Below are 19,506 nucleotides of genomic sequence, written 5' to 3'. Positions count from 1 at the left end.
GAACCCCACCCTGGTGACAAGTGGCAGATGAGTTTATTATGTTCCCAGAGCAAAGCAATGTAAACATCTTGGAGACATCTGAGGCATGCTGGTATAGGCTCTGGGTTTTGATTTCTTCATCCGAAAATGAGAAGATAATATTTACTTAATAAGAGGGATGTAAGAATTAAATAGGGCATGCAAGTAAAAGCTATTTAATAATACACGGCCCATCACCTACGAAAGTGTGTAGCCCAGGGAGGTGGCTCTTGCCTTACTACATCAATGAGGTCACTTTCTGTTAACTTCCACAAACTATTAAGGAAAGGGATTTGCCATTATCTTCTCTCTCCTTACCCCCAGTATTCCTTCAACCATTTCCCTAAAATTGAAGCATTCATTCTCTGGTGTAGTCCTTTCTCAACTGTCACTGAACAAAGCAAGATTTTTCATTTCCCCCCATCTACTATAACTCAACAAAAGAAAGAGAGAGAGAGAGAAAGAGAGAGAGAAGAGAAAAGAAAAGAAACCCAACCAAATCTCTTAAAACACTCCTGCACCCACCCCTGGGCTTCACTAAAGAAACAACCAAATTTCTATTTAATAAGCATTTCAATGAAGGATTCCTTGATCCTCATCAAAAGAATACTACCCTCAAAGAGTAACTTCTCAAACCCTCCCATTCGCTGTTTAGAGAAAGTAGGGAGAGTGAAGCACCGAGGCGTGGCCTCAGCGCCTCGTAGGCTTTTGGGCAGTCCGGATCTGCGTCCAGTAACCAGGGCCTTGGCCAGCGCCGGGAGGGCCTTTTTCATCTTCCAAACCCAGAGTTTAAACAAACCAGCCTAACTGCCTGAAAGGATGAGTATGAGAGGGGTTAGGACAGGGGCAAGCTCTGGGTGTCTAGCGACCTTGTCCCGGCCCCTCCCGAGTCGCCAATGCTGCCGCCGCTGCTGCCGCCGAGTGCCACATCAGCGACCGCGAGGCATTTCCAGGTTCCTCTGAAGGATGCAGCGAGCTGGGGCGGCGGGCTGGGGCGGCCCCAGGCCAGCGGGAGTGGCGGGCCTCTCCGCCAATCGGCGGCAAGTGAGGAGCCGCGGCCACCAATGAGCGGAGGCTTTGCCAGCCGCGGCAGCCCAGGCTGGTGCCCCTTCGGGGAACCAGATGAAGCACATCTGTACAGCTGTGCTGAGAGGCTGTGCGGCCCCAGTGCGGGCCGGACGTCAGCTAGGCACGTCCCCCACGTCCTCTCCTACTAGCCACTAATTATTTATTCATTTCCCTTAAGAAGCAGCCAGGGCCCTGAGCTTAAAACTTTTTCTCTCCCCTAATGCGAGACCAGGCCAGATCCCATCCAACACATAGTTTAATTTTCATGGGGCTCTGGGATCAAAAGAACAGAAACAGCAACATCAAAAGCCCAGCCGCTATCTGATTTTAAACTGGCAAAGTGGAAAAAATAAGTGTTGAGTAAACAGACCAAGCTGGGTAAGTTTTGAATATGTGCTGGTTATCATATTTCTCCTTCTGTGATCTCTGTCCTGTCTTTATGCTGTTTTCACCAGCCCTCTCTTCATTAAGGAGAGAAAAATATCGCTTGCTGGCACAAACTGCACAGTCGTTCACCTTACTTCTCTTCTTCTTCTTTTTTATTTTTGCAAACATTAAAGTTTTTTTTTTGCTTTGCTCTTTGTGATTTTTGGGGGTATGCTATTATAAAATTTCCTGGGAGCAAATATTAGGCATTTTGTTGTAAGCCTTTCCGAAGTTTTTGAATGTACTGATATATTAATTTTTCTATTTTATTTCTGTGAAAATTGGTAAAGACGAAATTTTAAAATCTATCCTACACTCCCTGTTTTGATGGAAGATTAAGAAAATTATCTGGCTCATTTGGAATTAATGTAGCTTTTGTTTCCATTAATGTATGTAATATTGTTTAGAACCTGAATCATATAGGCAATTGCTGAATCCTTCATTGAAATTTAAATGTAGTTGTAATTCAAAAGTGTCTTTTCTATGATCATCTACCCATGTTGCAACACCCAGATTCCTTTATGATTGTTAAAAACAAACAAAACCCAAATATGTGACAAGTGACTTTGTGTGGTGTCTATAACCTTATAATTGTATGATCAACCTCTAATTCTATCTTAAAATATTCAGAATGATTATTATAGGTGCATACTTACAGATAGTTCTGGCTTAATTTTAGGATTTAGATATTGTGTGATGGAAAATCTTGAGCTAGGTGAGCCACCCAAGGCCCATTCCATCTGAAACCTCTGAAATTTTCTCTGTTTGTGGAAATGTTTTGAATTTGAGACTTTTGTCACATGCTGTTTACTCTCATGGGTGTTCCAGCCAGAACTAACTTTGATTTCCAGCTCAGATAGAAGTAGATGAGAATTTGGTGTAAATTTTTTTTTTTTTTAAGTTACAGAGTGTTTTTATCCAGAAAAGTAACATTTACCAGAGGGTTTAACAGTTGAAGTGGTGTTCAGACACTGGGGTTAGAAGAAGATACATTGTTGCAGAGGAAACTGGTCTGGTTAATTCACAATTCCATAATGTGATCTTGGACAAATTATTCAGCCCATCTATGCCTCAGTTTCTTTCTGTAATATGCTAATAATAACACCTATGGCAGGGTGTTGTCTTGAGCATTGAGTGAGTTAACTTATGGTGACACGTAGATTAGACTGGCACTTGGCAAGGATTTGCTAGTGTGCTCGTTCTTCTTTGCCTTCCTTCCCAGTTTCCCCAGCTGCCATTTCTGACCTCTGCATTAGAAATTAGTATTTACCTAGTGCCCACCACTTGCAAGCCAGGTACTGGGTGAGGCTGTAGAGGGAGGTCTTGATTGAGGAGTGGGGTAGAATTGATTAAGCATTTTAGTTCTAGAAGGATCTGGGAGTGTGGGGAATAAAAAACTATCTTATGGAAGGATGGCTTCATGGAAGGATTGGCAGTTTTAGGTATTTCTGAACAACTTCTCTCTGAGGTCCAGTCTCTACTGTTTGCTCAGCATTCCCTCCTTATCTACTGCGTGGCTTCTGTGACCTCTCTTTAGGACCTGCAGAATGGGCAGCAGGGCTGGGAAGTGAGTCAGGGCCCCATGTTTTGGACTTATTCTCTGGTGGCTGCCTTAAGCCCTGCTTAAGGGGGTATGGTGCTCTGGGCCATTACTCAGGCTGCTTTTTAACAGGCCACTCCCTAAATTCTTGCTCTTGCCCATCTTGCTGATGGAATCATTATAAGTATTCACATTCATACCTATAACTTTATAATTTATAGTTACTAAAATAGATAAGACTTATAATGTACACCTAAATGGTAGGTTTGGAGTGCTCTTGTCTTTTCTTCCTTGAAGGCATGGGCGGTGTCAGGAAGATATGTCCTGGTGCTGCTACTGACCACCTGCCTGACCTCAGGCAAGACATTAAGCCATATGGCCCTTTGTGCCACCATCCATGAAATGTTCACTAAGGTCCCTTTTCTCTTGGATGACCATCTCTTCTTCTCCCTTCACCCCTGGAATAGTCTGTTGCTTGTGAGTGGCTATTTGATCAGTCTATGACTAATATTTTCTGACCCCTTAATACATGGTAGACATTGTTCTGAGCTCATGGCATCCTCACAACAACCCTGTGAGGGTTAGAGCCTATTTAAGGAGACATAATCACAGGAAGATTAAGATACTTGCCCAAGATTATACAGTGAACAATGGCAAGTATAGATTCAGTGTAGCATCAGAGTCCAAGCCTTAACCATTAGACTATACTGCCTTAGGTGTATGAGCAGCTATGACTGCTCTTGTTTTTGGTGGTGATTGTCAAGAAGTTCATGGAAGGAAGATCACTGGAGGCAGGGACACATTTGGAGGGATCTAGCTGACAACTACCTGAAGAAGCTAGAATATCGAAAGGAGTCTCATCTTTGAGGTATGTTCCACATGAGACAACAGACATTTCACTTAAGAGACATTTAATTTTTTTATTAGATGGATCTCACTGCAAACGTGTGCATTGTCTTTTCATCTTGTTGGAAGAGAACTCACAAAAGTACCTGGAATTATGGTAGACACTTAATAAAATAAGTATCAGTTAAATGGTTATCCTCATTTGAAAAAGGAAGTGTGGCCACAGTAATTTATTTAAAAAAAAAAAACAGAGAAACTATGAAGTATCCTAAGACTTGTAGAAAATGGGGCAGATATGATATTGTGCTTCTATCTTGGGCACCCTCGTTTCTCATCTTATTTCTGGAGATGCTGTGGTTTGGGGATAAGAATTTCTCATGATGAAGGTCAATGTAGGGCTATTTTAAGTGGGAGTTATTAGTCATAATCTAGATTTGACATCATTTTGGGAATTCACTCCTTAAATTACTTATATATTGATTCAAATTTATTATTTTAAAAATATTTTGACTTGCTGGTTATCTCATTTTCTTAATGTAGTTACCCTTTTCTTCATAGCATGGGGTCTAATCAAGCACATAGTCTTACCAGAGTGACCTTGAGCAAGTCCTTTCTCTAGAAGGCTTCATTATCTGTAAAATGTAAATACCAAAAGACATTAAGTAAGAAAGTCCATGTAAAGCATTTGACATTGTGTCTGGCTCATAGTAAAGTCTATACATGTAAGCAATTCATTTTTTATTATGCTAAAATATACATAGATAACATGAAATTTACTATTTTATCCATTTTTAAGAGGACAGGTGAATGGCATTTTGCACATTCTTGTGCAACCATCGCCACCATCCATCTCCTGAACTTTTTTTTTCTTCTCAAACTGAAAAGACCACACCCATTAACAGTAATCCCCTATACCTCCTACTCTGTCAGCTTCTGGTAACCTCCATTCTACTTTTCTGTCCATCCATTTGACGACTCTAGTACCTCATATTTGTGGAATCATACAATAGATTTATCCTTTTGTGTCTGACTTAATACATTTAGCATAATGTCTTCGGGGTTTATTCATTAAGTAGCATGTGCCAGATTTTTTCTTTCTTTTTTTTATAACCATATGATTTATTTTAATTTTTTTAGTCATACATGACAGCAGAATGTATTTTGACATATAATACATACATGGAATGTACATACATCAATCATATTGTCTATTCTATTCTGCTGCCCTTCCTATCCTCCCTACTCCTTCCCTCCTCTCCCATCCTTTCTCTCTATCCAATCCAATGTGACACACTTTTTTTTCAATTTTTTTTTCTTTTAGGGCTGATTAATATTCCTTTGCATATACTTATCACCTTTTGTTTTTCTATTTATCCATTGCTGAATGGATTTCGGTGGTTTGCACCTGTGATGGTTAATTTTCTGTGTCAACTTGACTAGGGCACAGCATGCACATACTTGGCCAAACATTTTGCTAAGTGCTTCTGTGAAGGTATATTTTTAGATGATATTAAGATTTAAATCAGTGGACTCCATATGTATGGAATATGCTCTCCATAATGTGAGTGAGACTTATTCAATCAATTGAAGGTATCAAAAGAAAAAGAATGACTCCATTGAAGAAGAGCTACTTCTTCCTCCAGACTGCCTTTGGACTTAGGAATACAACATCAACTCTGTCCTGGACCTCTGGGTTACTGGCCTACCCCAGAATTTCACAAGTGAATTCCTAAAATCAGTCTCTCTCTAATACTCTCTATATATGTATGTATGTGTGTATATTGTGTATATATATGTTATATATATGCAATAGAATAATATACATATGTGTGTGTGTGTGTGTGTGTGTGTGTGTGTGTGTGTGTGTATTATCCCATTGGTTCTGTTGCTCTGAAGAACCCTGATCCTTGATGATCCGTGACTAATAATCCATCTTTGGGCTACTATGAATAGTGCTGCTATGAACACTGGTTTTCAATATTTATTCAAGCCCAGTTTTCAATTATTTTTGATACATACTCAGAGTGAAATTGTCAGATCATATGAAAATTCTACTTTTAATTTTTTTAACAAACTTCTTCACTGTTTTCCACAGTGGCTACACCATTTATTTTATATTCCACCATCAATACACAGGAATCCATTTTATACACACCCTTGTCAACCCTTGTTATTTTCTGATTTATTTTTACTTTTTTTTTTATAATAGCTGTCCTAATGAGTCTAAAGTAGAATCCCATGGGTTTTGTTTACATTTGTCTAATGATAAGTTATGTTGACTATCTTATACAGTGCTTATTGGCTATTCATATGTATTATTTGGGCAATGCCTATGTGTTCAAATATTTGCCCATTTAGAATCAGGTTGCTCTTCTGTTGTTGCATTGTAGAAGTTCTTTATATATCTTGCTATTACCTTGTCAGGTATATGATGACAAATAATTTTTTCTCATTATTTGGATTGTCTTTTTACTCTTTTCATAGAATCTTTTGATGTATGAAAGTTTTACATTTTGATGTGGTCCAATTATCTATTTTTTTCCTTTGTTGCCTGTGAGTTTGGTCCCATATATGTCGTATTATCGCCAAACCCAATGTCATGAAACTTTTCACATGTGTTTTCTTTCTTAAAAAAATTTTTTTTAGTTGTAGTTAGACACAATACCTTTATTTTATTTATTTATTTTTATTTTGTGCTGAGGATTGAACTCAGCGCCTTGCACGGTACTAGGTGAGTGCTCTACCGCTGAGCCACAACCCCGGCTCATGTGTTTTCTTTTAGGGATTTTATAGTTTTAGCTAATTGGCTTCAGTCTTTGATAGATTTTAAGTTAGTTTTTGCATGTAGATATTTCAGCAATTCATTAATAATTTTTATGAATTATTGTAATGTTTATCTCTATATAGAAATCAGTACCATAGATATAATGATAGTATAAAACATTGATTTGTTCTTGATTAATGATTTCTGATTATGTCTAAAATATTGATTTTCTTCCCCCATAAAATTACTTGTAATTTCTACTCTCTGTAGCTATTTCCAAGGAAGAAAAATTATTCCTATAGTGAAAGGGCATTGGTTCCCGGTAGCTCTCTTTTCTTTTTTAAAAAATCCTTGCCTTTTGGTGACATCTAGAGTTGAAATATATATATATATATATATATATTTTTTTTTTTTTTTTGAAAAAATGAAAACAGTGTACAGAGTCAAAGTAACATTTTCTCTTTTATACATCTGCCTCCTTCCTGTTTTTCTGCTTTTCCTGGAGGTAGCCTGCTATATTTTGGATTTGGAATTTTCCAAAAGTCCCATGTGTTAAAGGCTTTGTTCTCAGCTTGGTACTATTGGGAGGTGGTAGGGACTTTAACAGGTGGACTTAAGATCTTAGGTCATTGGGGGCGTGCCCTTGAAGGGGATATTAAGACCTTGGCCACTCTTCTGTTTCTCTCACTCAACCATGATATGAATGTGTCTCTTCCTCCACATGCTCCTGCCATGTTGTATTGTGCCACAACAGGCCCCATAAAACAGGGTCAAGCCATCATGGACTGAAACTTTTAAATCTGTGAGCCAAAGTAAATCTTCCTCTTCTTGAGTTAATTTATCTCAGGTATTTGTGACAGTAAAAGAAAGCTGATCAACACATAGCCTTTGTGTTGTCTGTCCTTCCAGACTCTGTCCAAAAGTTCACTCTCAGGGAAACATCTAAATGTTAATATAATTTAAAAATGAAAACGATACCACATTACATACACTGTTCTGACTTTGCCTTTCTTTAATTTTTGTTGTTGTTGTTGCTCTGGGATCCAACCCAGGGCCTTGGACATGCTAGACAGGTGCTCTACCACCAAGTCACAAACCCTAGCACTGCTCTTCTCTGTGAGCCATTGGCTCTTCCCAGTCCCCTCTGACTCTCAATGCTCCTATAAAGGAGTCTGACACTGTCTCAGTAAAACATTGGAAGACAGAGGTCCTTTCTTTCATCTACCCACCACCACTTCTGAGCAAACTATGTCCCTCTGGTGCCATCAACAATCCTGAAGTGAAAAAGGCCTGGAGGCAAACACTTCTCTTCTTTCTTGCTTAAATGAGCGGAGGTTGCTGTCCTTTATGCCTTCTTTTATTTCTCTCTCAAGAGAAAAAAATGAAAATAACATCAAGAACCAGGTGGCTCTTTCCACAGTGAGGAAGTGAGGAGCATGTCTTCACATTCCCCTTTGTACCTGAAATTTCATAAGGTTCTAAAACAGATACACATGATTTTATTTAATTCCTTTTAATAAAGAGAAAATGGATATTTAGAAAAGTCATATGTGATCGCCCAAGAAAGCTGATGCTCAGGAGGTAAATTGTGCTACTTATTTATTGAATTAGAAGGAATATGAAAATGTCTCTGATTTTAGCTCTTTTTTTGGGGGGTGGTGGTACTGGGGATTGAACTCAGGGGCACTCAACCACTGAGCCACATCCCCAGCCATATTTTGCATTTTATTTAGAGGCAGGGTCTCACCCACACTTTTTAAAACACACCCACACTTGCCCTGCCGCTAGAGATTCTCTCACAGAAGGTGGGACGTAAAGCCAAGACATCTGTGGAAAGCTCCCTGATAATGGGAGGCCTGGGCTGAGAGTCACTGGCCTAGTGGGAGGAATTTCCCAGCCAAGGGTGATTACCCTTGTGAGTATGCTGGTGGCCTTCATTCCCAGCGCTTAGAACTGACCTCAAGTAGTCCTTGTTGAAGGAAAGCTCTACCCAAGGTTCTAATTAAGAAACAAATAAATTGGATGGGAACCTCTTCTTCTTGGAATGTTCACAGAGATGATTTTTTCATCCTGCAGCCTCATCCCCATGAATACTCACTTGCTTAAGCCCTAATTTATATGGTGCTCCTATTAACTTCACTGTTTTGAATTGCCTTTTAATGACTTAAAACTATCGTGAGTCCATTTTCTGATTTGAGTCAACAATGAGTTGCCAAATTGACCTTGTGTACAGAGATTGTGTCTATCTCTGGACCATAGTCTACCACCAATTACATTTCAGTAAAAAGTATTATGCTTAATTTATATTAAATTTAGTAGGAAAAAGCAGGAGCTAAAGTGGCGTATAAGGATATTTTTTCAACTTCAGATGAACATCTCTTTAAAACAGGATATATTAGTTCCACAAGATTCTTTTAAAATTAAAACAATATATTAAAATATTAAAATATTGATATTATAGGTTGAGCATCCATAATTTGAAAATCCAAAATCTGAAACTTTTTGAGTGTTTATACAATACTCAAAATGTTTCAGACTTCAGGGCATTTGGGATTTTGGGCTTTCAGATTAGGGATGCTCAACCTGCAAAGTCTATGAAAATATTCCCAAACCTGAAAAAACTCAGAAAACTGAAATATTTCTAATCCCAAGCATTTCAGATAAGGGATCCTTAACCTATATTAACTACTCTTATGTAATATAGAAGATGTTTCTCATATCCTAATAGACCTACATTTTAAGTTACTACCCTTACACTGTACATAAAATAAAAATAAAGTTCCAGATATCATTTTGATATGTCTAAGTATGGATCTAGTGTTTTGTTTTTAAATATCTTGTTTTTTCCTGATGTGTTCTTTTAATATGAAGACCTAAGCCTTTTTTTTCAGTTCAAGGAGTCTTTCGCCAATTACTTGCTTTCCGCCTCCCCCGTTTCTTATATGTCAGGTGTATGTTTAGACTAACAATTATGAAAAACTGTTAAAGGCAGATAACAAAAGCCAAAATAGAGAGCTACTTGGTAGTGCAAAGTACATTTAAGGCATGTTTGAAGATCCAGTGTGTTTTAATCAATAATGAAAACTTAAACATTAAAAGTGGTAAAAAAAAAAAAAACTTAGAAAATGCCAAAATCATATTATAGCTAACCCTTGGCAACAAAGGCAGAGTTCAGACAGGGTGATGAGGGTAAATGATATGGAGGAAGAATGAGGAGAGTTGGGGTTAGAGGTTATGGAGGTATCTTACTTGGAAGCAGCTCTCAGGGAGAAGGGACCCCTGTGTGTCCATCCCAGTGTTATTGTCCTGCTACTCTGTGTCTACTTGGCATGAGGACGAACCACTAAAGAGCAGGATGACTTTGTTTTCTCCTTCCTGCCTCCATGGCTTTTGGGAAGTGCTGTCTCCAATAGGGGATCAGAGGAATGCATCAAGACCTCATCCACCTGGGGCGAGTTTAGGAAACTCCCTGGAAACATTAAGCCTCATTTTCCTTCTCAGGATGTCGGGCCTGTCTCTCCTTACTTCTGAGTATCCCTTTGGGAGGATTAATGAGGTGATGTATGCAATGGGGCTTTGTCAACTGCAGTGTAGTCCCCAGAGGTCAGCCACCATGTGAGCATGTTTGCTGCGAAGCCCTTTCTTCACAGAAAGATGTGTGAACAAAAAAATGGCTGAGTGACTTTATTAGGTGTTGGCATCTTCTCTGAGTTCTCATTTTGCCCTTACATATTCATTATAGGGTAATGGCTACTAGTCTTCCCATTTTGTGGATGAGATATACCAAAGACCAGGAGGTTAAGCAACTCATCCGAGGTCATGCAGGGCTGAAATCAGAATTTAAACACAGGGTAGCATCACTACAGTGTCTGACCTCAACATTTATGACATCTGTAGTCTTATCCTTAGGAATGAAACAGTGTTGATAGTTGCTACTTTGGAGTGTTGGTAAGTACTCAAGTCTAGGATAGACAAACAGAGGCAGAGGTATCATGGTGTACCAGCCTCCTTAACCTGAAGTTCTAGTTTCTTCTTACTGCCCTTTGTGATCCCAGTCATTTATGTGCCTGATTCACTCTCATTTAGCATCCATTACCCTCTTCTCCGGAATGACTGCAGTTGTATCTCAAACTATCTGTAGTAAAGGGTGAAGGAACAATTTGGGTTTTCCCTTCCAGTCTATTTTAGCCTTAAAAAAAAAATCCTGCTTAGATTTTTTCTCGAAGCCAAATTACTTTAAAAATGTTCAAAATTTTCTGAACATTTCCTCTCAATTTCGGCACTCATCATAGATGGTAGTAAACAGTTTGCAGAATAGCCCTGGCCCACACACTGTGGTATAAATGGTACTGTCTTGTGCATCTTCCTTCTTTCACTCTTGCCTCCTCTAAACCAAAGACCACAAAGCAGTGACAGGTATTCTTTTAAGAATACAAATAAAAATCACACCATTCCTGGACTCAGCCTGTCCAATGGCTTCCCCTGGAAGTTAAAATAAAACCAGACATTTACCATGGCCCCAAAGGCCCTCAGCCAGCTGGACCTGTCCATATTCCCACCAATTTCCTTTTCCCACTAGCCTTCCTTGGTGCTAATAAAGTGGAATTAGGCTTTTGATAAAATTAGGTTCACACAGAAAACACAATATGTCCTTTCTTCTACTAGGCCAAGCATGGACAGGTGCTTCCATCATTGTCTTTCCAACAGTGAGAACTTTCTCACTAGTTTCAGAAGGAGCAAGATGCCTAAAACCAAGTCTCAGAAAAGATTTGATCAACTCTATAGTGTAACTTATTGCTTCTCTGACATACTGTGCCTAAAGGGGCCTGTAGAGCGGTCCCTTGAGGATTCAGCATTGTACTGATCAGCACATGCATATGAGGAAACTAGTGGAAGCTGAGAGACTGGCATCAGGGTGTGGTGGGGTGGTGTGTGTGTGTGCTATAGTGATTTGAGTTTGTCTCCCCAAAGTTCATGTGTTAGAAACTTAATCCCAATTTTATATGTTAATGACATTTGGAGGTGAAACATTTGGGAATTAACTAGGATTAGATGAGGTCCTGAGGGTAGGGCCTAAATAAAAGCATTAGAGTAAGAGAGATCTGAGCTAGCCTGCCAGCACTGTCTTTCCATGTGATGCCCTCTGCTATGTTAATGATGCAGCAAGAAGGCCCTTGGCTTCTTGAGCAGATGCTGGAGCTATGCCCTTGGACTTCTCAGCCTCTAAACTGTGAGAAATATATTTCTTTTCTTTATAAATTACCTAGTCTCAAATATTCAGTTATAGCAACATAAAATGGATAGAGATATTGGGAGAAGAGTACAAAGCCCAGTGTTCACAGGACTGGGAATATTGCTTTTTCCTTCTAGCCAGACTGGAAAAGCCATAATTCATGGGATGTTGGGTAGAACAGTCAGAAAGTTCTTGCCTCAGTAATGGGAAACAGCACTAGACTGAGCACTGCTCCAAATGTGCCTAACAAATCATAAAAAAAGAAGCTCACCAGAGGATCAAACTGTTTCCAAGTCATTAACCTCATTTCAGAACAGAGCTCTATAATATTTATAGAAATAAAAAAGATTCAGTACCCAACAAGGTAAATTCCACAATGTCTGGCACCTCAAAATAGTCAAGTGTTTGTGTTTAAATTGGAAATACACTGACTGTCCTGGTGGTGTTCTTCCATGCACATTTTTGTACCATTAACAAGTCAAAAAGTTTGTGCCTTCAGTTTTAACATCTTGTACATAACAAGTCCAAGAAGGCCAAACCATGGTCTGTGTTGATATTTACTTTGGCTTCTGAGACACCAGTTCCCCTTTTATATCTATTATTATCATAAAAAATATGTTTTCCCATGTTTGATACAATCCCATTGGATTAGAGCAAGGTGAACCCAAGCTAAGATATTGCCTAAGTCCATCATGGATCTCAATGAAGTTCAGGGTAAGGGGTAGTGAAAGTGGAGGGTGAAGTGTGATTGATTTACTGAGGCCAATTAAGTGGATGACTCAAAATTAAGAGTCTTAGAGGGCAGTAAGGACCAAGCCAGGGAGGCAAGGTCTCTGATAGTATTAATAGGACTGGTGAGGCCAAGATCCAGAACCAGAAGACTTTGAGAACCAATAGAGAACATACAGAAAGTGAAGTAAGCAAAGTCTCAGGAAGACTGTGTCCAGGGTGAATAATCAGGGCTTGTTCATTATCAGAAGCTGGTGACTGGGTCAGAAGAATGTGCCAGGATCACCTACGAACTGACTGCTTTGGAGGTCCATAGCTGATGTCCATACTTTGGACCTTGCTATCTATTACCCCTCTGAGATTTGGGCAATTTTTAATTTGATTGACAAGACTATTTCTTTGATTCTCTCCTCCACAATTCTGAGATCCAGTCTGACACTGTGTCTTCTGAATACTTTTAGTTAGACACTTTATACCCAGAACAAACAAGTTTTCTTCAGATTGGCTGGTGCTAAGTACAACATTCTTTCCCACTCGACTTGTACAGACAATGTGGCTTTTCTTCGTACAATTTATCAATCTTTTGGCAAAGCAAAAATAATTAGTTTTCAAAAATGTTTAACCCAAGGAGTTTCTTCTTGAAGATTATGACAAGATATCACTATCATTATGTAATTAAAATTTTATTTTCTTTGGGAGATGGGGTTGGGACTAAAAGGAATAGTCTCTGAGAAAATTGGAATTCCATTTGTCTTTTAAAGGAGGGATATCTTAAAAATCACTTTTTCATCTAGAAGAGGGTGCTTTCCATTGGTAGTCTTGGAACACATTACTTCCATTGCAAATGATAACTACTATGGAATGGATAACTCGAACTGGGATGTAGAGATGTATGATGGATGGTAGTCAGTATTCTCCTGGTCACCATGATGGTCTTCATGGTAAGAATGATTCCCTTACAGTATTTAATAATGACAACACTAACACTAGACAGTAGACAGAGTAAGTTTATTACTTTATTTTTTTCAAGTCAGCAAAGACCAAAAAAGATTCTATTTTCTGTGTTTCCCAGTGGGAAAGACATAGATATAGGAGAGACTAGAAGGTACAGGCTCTCTGTGTCTATCTGATTAACTTAGGTCTGCTGTCTGTACTACTAGACATATCTGCAGACATTAACTCTGTAAGAAAGATTCAAGAGAGGACAGCGCATGCTTTGTGGAAAGGAATGTATTAACTTGATATAATCTACTTTATGTTAATTGTGGTGAGTATTACTGGTTTTAACTTTGTCTTTATATTTATTTATGTTTTGTGGTGGTAATGAGTAAGAGGGTGGGGTGAGTAAATAAAATTGCTTCTCTGTTCTGAAAAATTGCTACATTCTAACTGGTTCTCAGGTGGGAGGATGGGAGTTGTTGTGGTTTTTTTTTGTTGTTGTTGTTTACTTTTTTTTTTTTTTTTTTTTTTTAGGAGAGAGACTGACAATGTGAAATCAGTGAGTGAAGGCAAAATCAAGAGCATTTTGCTTTACCTCAGTCCTAGTTTCGTCTCCCACTTTTGTTTCTTTTCTGTACCATTCCCCCCCCACCCCCAAACCTGTGATCACTCTTCGGTCAACAGGTCCTTAATAACATAGAAATTGCACAAGATTCTGAAGAGATATTGATGGATTATTTCCTTTCCTCAGTACTGTAGATCTTATATTTGCCTTGGAAATAGAATTTATATACCACCCTAGGGAATTCTTCTTTGGTTTTCCTGAATTAAGAGAATCCCCAATTTTTTTTTCCCATAAAGTTTAGGAAGAGGCAGTTTATGAAAAGTTAGTAATAGAAAGAGGTCAACTGAAGGGATATTTTGATTTTGAGGTATTCTGACCTGGGCATGATATTAACCCTTTGGAAAACAAAAGGTTGAGGTACCTGTTGCTCTCAGAGAGCAAGCATTGACTCACACTGAGACTAGTTAAGTCTCTGATTATTTTTTAGTGCTTTATCAATCACAGATGGTGCTGAATCATGAGGTATACTGCCAGATTTTGGGATGGACTATCACTCACTAATGAAGAACTTGGTTAGGCCTGAAAGAGTACATTTTCAGGAAAAGTCACGGACTTGAAGTGTGTTATCTTTCCTTGCTATTTGGAACATCATCACTTACTTTTATGTATCTAGGTTAACAAATGACACCTGCAAATATTCTCCCCTCTATTGTCCCCAAACTGAAGTTCAGCCTTTTGTATTTTTCCTCCATGGTTCAGGGTATATTTGAACGTATAAAATAATATTTTTTATTTTGGGTATATTTGAACATATAAACTAATATTTTTTATTTTGGGGAGTGAGACTTGAGAAGCAATTCACAAAGGGCAATTCTAAACTAGGGTGACTAAAAACCAGAATAAGGATGAATGGATATTTTAGATATGGTGATCTATGTCCAAGTGGAGAATTGATGAGCAGGTTAACTTACATTAGTTGAGTATCTTACTGTTATAAAACAGACCATGAATGACCCTCGTGTTTGGAGAAAGCAATTCTTATTTGGCATCCTTATAGGAAAGTCTCTGGTTTAAATGAGTTTCTCTACTGGCTTCCCATTTAGGTTTACATTTTCTAAATATCTTCAGGGGTTTTTGTTTGTTTATTTGTTTGTTATTTGGTAACATGACAGCATAACCTCACAACTTCACATTTATTAGTTGCAGTCCACACTCACCTTAATTTCTTATGGTCTCATTTCTTATTTGCTGGTATGTCCAAATGCTGAAAGGAACAGCAATTCTATGACTATTTATTCCTGAGATTTCTCAGTCTTCACTTGTGCAGCCCAGGTCAGGGTTACCATCTGGGGTATTATCTACTCCCCATCTGTTGAAATGAATGTAAGCTGGTTGGCTTGGTAGGTTTGTCCAGATAAGAGAAGCAAAGTCATGGGGGAGGGAGGAGTTATTCCTTGAGGGAGCCTTATACTTACATCCTGACCACTGAAGTTGGATAGCTGAATGGTTTTATGGAATTGATTAATCAGGAAGTAGACATAGTGAGAGTGGAAGTAAATGAGAATGGTTACAGTTATGGGAGAAACCCTGCTGATGGAGATTCTTTAGTGTCTTCTGGTGAGCTGGGAGCTTGACTGGTGGATTGACAGTCATACTTGTGTGTCTGACGACATTAATTGCAGGACGCTATGGGCCAGGTTTCTGTAGGTTGGGTGGAGATGGAGGTCACTGGCAGTGAGTACAACACCCAAGGAGAAACATGTGAGTAGGAGGAAGAAAAGCGATTTCTTTCTTGTGTTGTTGCAAGACTAGTGCTGGTGAAATAGTCTTTTCTTGAACACTGAGCTGCACCTGGTAGGATTGGGAGCCTTTGAGCAACACATCCACTCAGGAACCATGGGGGAATTAGGCAAAGGTCAAAGTAAGGTAAGTTTTAGTACGAAACTGTGTTTTCTTACTCGTTGCTTTTGGCACGAACACAGATGTGTGTGCATATGTGGGCGTGTGTATGTTTGTAAAACTGAACGTATGGTGTCAACTTTCAAACTATAGTTTCTATATTACAGCATTAATTTCTATATTACAGCATTAATATTTTCAGCATTAACTAAGAAACAAAGGCTATAATTTGCTGGGAGCTCTGTTTTGGACAGTTTGAAAGGTGTAGTAGACGTTTGGGTGGAGAAGTTGAATATACAGTTGATTGCAGGACTCTATAGTTTGAGGAGAAGCTAGTACTAAAGATAAATATTTGGGAAACACAGGCATGTGGCACAGCATTCCAGCTGTGAACAGGATGAGATCCCCCAGAGTTGAGGGTAGATAGAAAAGAGTTTTAAAAACAGGTCCCCAGGACTCCCAATCATAAGAGCTTGGAATTTAGAAGATACTGGAAACAAAGGAGGGTGCAATGAATGGGGGAAAAAAAAAAAAGGGAAGAATATTTTTCAGAGAGGAGACTGTGGGGAGCACTGTGGAATTCTGCCAGTGGCTCAAGTAAGATGAGGGCAGAACTGGCCACTGAATCTAGCAATGGGTGGGGGCGGTCTTTTGTGTTTTTTTTTTTTTCAAGAGAGAGAGAGAGGATTATGTATGACCAGTAAAGAAGGGACAGAATGAGGTGGGGCAAGGTGGAATTGCTGCCAATTTTCCTCTGTCCTCATTCTCGGAGACCCAGGATCCTTAGTTTCTCATTCATCTTTATTTTATGTTGCCGTCTCAATTTAACTTTGCAAGCACTTTTAAATTCTTTTTGAGTTTGACAGATGGGGTGCTCTCACAGATGAATTCTTCTCCAGTGTCTGTTGGGTTCAGGGACTGTGACTATTTGGCATTCTGTCTGGCAACAGAGATGTAGCCAAACCCTGGTCCTGAGAGAGGTGCTACGAGCAAATCTCTGAATACAACCTTAGAACTGGAGTAACAACAGACCTTGCAAGGAAGAGACCCTCAGGTGTGAGCATGGTAACAGGTGGGGCTTGTTCTCATCTCCTGATGAGGCCCCAAGAATAATTGTGTTTTAGCATTTGTCTTGGTACAGGCAAGCCCAGAGTATGACAAATAGAAGTCTTGAAATTAAGAAAAATTAGAAGGCTTTGAGAGGAAAACAAGAGAGTGAATGCCATGATGGGGAAAAGAAGGAAGAAATAAAGACAAGTGAGGAAGTTTCCTCAGCGTGGCCCTGTCCTTCTGGGTTGTGTTTATCCTGGTAGGAATGCAAGGGTTGACCTACATTTTTAAAGTGATTGTGGAATTTGGCATGTATTTTAGGAAGGCTGTTCCCAGGGCTGAGGCCCACGGGTGACTCAGCTGGCTTAGACACAGCTGGCTTTTGTTGGGGCAACAGGAGAGCTCCCCTGCAGTGGTCTGGAAATATTTGCAGACAGTGCCATCTTGTTATTGCCATCCAGCAGGCCTGTTGCTTCCTTCTCGTGTCCCTCTTGTTTAATCAGGCCTCACCATTTTTGGCCTATGAAAACAATGATTGTTTAGAAGCTCCAAATACAGATTGTAGGTATTCCTTTAGGGCTGTGTTAAGGTGGTAGGAGATGCCAGAGGAAGGATAAGTTGGTGGGGTCCCTTCTACTTTGTTATCTATGTAGCATTATGCACTGGGTGTCTATCTACCTGCAGTGCCAACTTTCACATAACTGCCTCACCCACCCCACATGTCCCACAGAGTCTTAGCACCCAAGTGTGTCTCACTTGCCCTGTTTCAATACAGGTGGTGGGAAGATTGGGGACACGAGGAAGCCAGACGTCATGGTGTCCCTGCCTGGCTAGGAGAAAGCAACCTCTGCAGTACTAGGGGGGCTACATCAAGGTGACACCCTAGTTTTCCTTGGTCTCATGTAGAATGTGAGTGGGTAAACGTTTCATTAGCTTCATGAAGGGAGAGACCTGGTGTCTAGTCATTTTCAATACCTTAAAGAACCACTTTAGTAACTGGGGGCAAAGTTTGGCTCTGCCACGGCTGCCTTCTAATTTGGGATTTAGTGGAGTTTAAATTCTTTCTGCCATGGGTGTGCTCCCCCCTGGCAATGTGATTGCAAGGAGTCCAGGTGAAGTCTGCATCTCTGATTGAGGCAGGATGTGCTGTGGATGAGCTTTAGTTACTCAATTTCTGTGTCTGCCCCCGCCTGGGCAGGTCTTATCTGGATCTCAGAGGCAGCCTCTAGGGCTGGGACAGTGGAAGTGCCAAGTCAGCTTCAGCACGTACACAGTTCCCGAAGCTGCCCACCCCATATTTCTCTGTGCCAGCTGGGTCTAGCCTCCTCCTGTCCATTCGGGCAATGGAAGAGAACGATGCCATCCAGAGCTGCTGTGACATGTGGGCTGGCCTGGTGCCTGTTTGAGGTGGCCAGAGCCTCCTGGCTGTATTCCACTCTCGCACTTTTCTTGTACCTGGTACAGTTGTGAACCCATTTACTGTGCTTGCAAATTATATTTCGGATCCACTCAGTAATGTGATGAGAGGTGTTTGTGTGTAAATGTTTGTTTGTTGTTTGGGGTTGAGGAGGATATTTGTGGAAGTCACTCTTTCCTAAGCCATTCTCAGGCAGTATATGGTTCTGCAGCGACGCACCTACCCAGCTTTGTCCAACACCAAGTTCAGATCCATGCTTGAGAAGACAAAACCAAACAGTAGCAGGAACTTAATGTTGGGGGTGGTGGTACCCCCTAACCCTTGTCTAGCTATTGCCAGGGCTTTTGGATACATGAGTATCCACAAACAAAAACCTGTCTGAAGGCTTGCACAGGCCACAGTCTTAGTGAACTAATAGTTCTATGCATAAACATCTCTCAACATGTCCATCATGCTGTGAGCAAGGGTAAACTAAGTTTTTGTGGTCGTGCCTACTTCTTGGTCCAGTTACCAACTATCCTGGGGACAAGGAGAAAAATGATACTAGCACTTCATATCTTCTGTCATCTTTACTCCAGCATAACCAGTCCTCTTGATTCTACAGCCACATTGTAATGTTTGTCATTACTTTTTTCTACCCTACAAACTTCTGATGTGTTTTGCAATTTGGTACACTCCCAAATTTGCTACACTCATTTCATAGCTTAGAACATGTATTTTTTAAAATAAAATAGTTGGAGGTATCATGGGGTATTCTGATGAGGCTTTCTGATGTTGTGACCCCCATCTGGACAAGTGGCCCGAGGGGGATGCCTATATTACAGAAGTACACTTTGACTTTCTTTCAGTGCTTTTAGTGGACAGCATGGTACTTGGTTTTTCTGAATTTATTTAGGGATGTGAGATGCTCATCAGTCTGTTCATTCATTCACTTCCTTGTTTGTGAACTCCATTTAAGAAATGCTGGTACTGGGAATGTAAAGATAAAAGGCTTAGTCCCTTCTTTCCAGGA

The 19,506-nt window shown here is 39.9% G+C and overlaps 1 protein-coding gene across 2 annotated transcripts in view; it reads left to right on the top strand.

The window, feature by feature from the left end:
- Window positions 1–1,180: 1,180 nt before the first annotated feature.
- The window catches only part of LOC143408506 (transmembrane protein 45A), a 69,339-nt gene continuing 51,013 nt past the window's right edge, over window positions 1,181–19,506 (top strand). Inside the window, exon 1 of one of the 2 annotated variants that reach the window (XM_076868315.2) lies at window positions 1,181–1,464. The gene's annotated coding sequence lies outside the window, so the exon portion shown is untranslated. Of the gene's footprint in view, window positions 1,465–3,832; window positions 3,921–19,506 lie in introns of those variants that run through there. The other variant, XM_076868316.2, reaches the window with a different exon arrangement.

This window comes from Callospermophilus lateralis, chromosome 10 (assembly GCF_048772815.1).
Source record: "Callospermophilus lateralis isolate mCalLat2 chromosome 10, mCalLat2.hap1, whole genome shotgun sequence".
Classification (NCBI taxonomy): Eukaryota; Metazoa; Chordata; class Mammalia; order Rodentia; family Sciuridae; genus Callospermophilus; species Callospermophilus lateralis.
The sequence above is the reverse complement of the archived record's forward strand: the minus strand, read 5'-3'. Positions and strand labels throughout refer to the sequence as shown.